Source organism: Corylus avellana, chromosome ca3, assembly GCF_901000735.1.
Source record: "Corylus avellana chromosome ca3, CavTom2PMs-1.0".
NCBI lineage: Eukaryota > Viridiplantae > Streptophyta > Magnoliopsida > Fagales > Betulaceae > Corylus > Corylus avellana.
In genome coordinates, this window is record NC_081543.1 from 16241648 (window position 1) to 16243679 (window position 2032).

Below are 2032 nucleotides of genomic sequence, written 5' to 3' on the forward strand. Positions count from 1 at the left end.
TAGGAGAATTAGGGATTTTACATTCAGCAAAGTTTTCTCTGCTTTTAGGGTGTAGTTGGTTTGTTGAATGCAGCAATCACAATTTTGAAGAATCTCCGTGGTTGTCCTGGAGTGTTCTTTTAGATTGAATTCAGTTTTGGAGTCACTGTGCAGTTCTTTCATATTAACATTTAGTACTGAATCATTATTCCAGAATTAAGTGGAATACCTTATTAGCATGTTCCTTTGTTTTTCCTCTTCATTGGTAGTGCCAGAATAGTCTGCTTTACTATCCAAAATTACTCGTCGATATTGGTGCCCTTTTTTGAATTTTAATTGTCATATGTAAGTTCTTTGGAAAAGTTGTCTACCATTGTGGAAGAAACATGATGATCTTTTGGAGTCCGGATTATACCTAGAAATGAGCAATGTCAGTGAATGTTGAAAAATTGGTAATGAGCCCTCTCTCCCTCTCACTCTTCCACCCTAAAAAAAATTTATTTTAGAGTCAAAACCAAATAAGGCAAATCTTAACTTTTAGCTAATCATCAATCTTGCAATCTAAGGAAAAGGTGTCTCAAACAATAATCAGTAAAAGTAAGACATGCCTCCCAAAAAGTTATCTGCTCCAAAAATTTAAATTCTAAGCATTTCACCTTATAACCCTGGGTTTAGATTACAGAATGTTGCGGCACTACAAAAAACACAATTTTTATTGACATAGGTTTACTGACGTGTCAGGTCGTCTGACACGTCAGTAAATCCTCCTGACGGGGCTTTCCTGACGTGTTTCGTTCGTGAAGAATATGGGTGTCAGGAAATGGGAATTCCTGACGTGTCATTTTTGGCACGTCAGGAATTACTGACGTGCTAGATCCAACACGTCAGAAAATACTGACGTGTTGGATTTAACACGTCAGGAAAATTTTTTGACGTGTCAAATTTTAACACGTCAACAAATTTTCTGACGTGTCAAATTTTGACACGTCAGTAAATTTGTTTAATTAAAAAAAAATCCAAAAAAAATTAAAAAAAGAAAAATTAATTTTTTTAATAATTTTAAATTTCCTGACGTGCCAAAATTGACACGTCAGGAAATTTAAAATTATTAAAAAAATTATTTTTCTTTTTTTAAAATTTTTCTGGATTTTTTTTTTTCAATTAAAAATATTTTTTTTAGTCCGAAACAGTACATTTCTTCTTCCCCCCAGCTCTTTCCCTGCTGCCTTCTTCCTTCCTCCATTTGCACTCTCTCTCTCTCTCTTCTTTCCTCCATTTTCAAAAACTCAAACCCAAAAAATCTTCAAAAAATCAAAAACCCAAATCAAAATATAAACTTTATCCTTCTTCCTTCTTCTCTTCAAATAAAAAATAAAAAATCTCTCAAATCAAATCAAAATAAACCAAATCAAAGCTTCTTCAAATCAAAAATCTCTCTTCTTCGATCCTCTTCTCTTCTCCTTTTTTTTTTTTGCTGCTTTTTTCTTCTTTCTGCTGCTTCTCTTCTGCGATCTTCTCTTCTCCTTTTTTTTTTTTTTTTTTTTTTTTTTGCTTCTTCTCTTCTGCAATCTTCTCTTCTCCTTTTTTTTTTTCTTCTGCTTCTTCGATCTTCTGACTTCTCTCTTTTTTTTTTCTTCTTCGATCTTCTGATCTTCTCTTTTTTTTTTTTTTTTCTTCTCCTTCTCTTCTTCGATCTTCTCTTCTCCTTTGTTTTTTTTTCTTCTTGATCTGCTTTTCTTCTAGCAGCCGTGCAGAGAGAGTGAGAGAGAAGAGGGAGATTCAGAGAGATTGAGAGAGAAGAGGGAGATTAAGAGAGAGAAAAAAAATTTGGAATTAAATAAGAAAAGTAGCTGGAGAAATAATAAATAATAAAAGAGAGAAAGAAGAGGGAAAATTAAATTGAATGTCCCGCTTTTTTATTTTTTGACGTGTTAATTTTAGCACGTCAGAAATTTCTGACGTGCCAAATCAACACGTCAGAAATTTACAATATATATATACCTGATATTTTTTTAAAAAAAAGTAAAAATAAAAATACTGACGTGCTAAATTA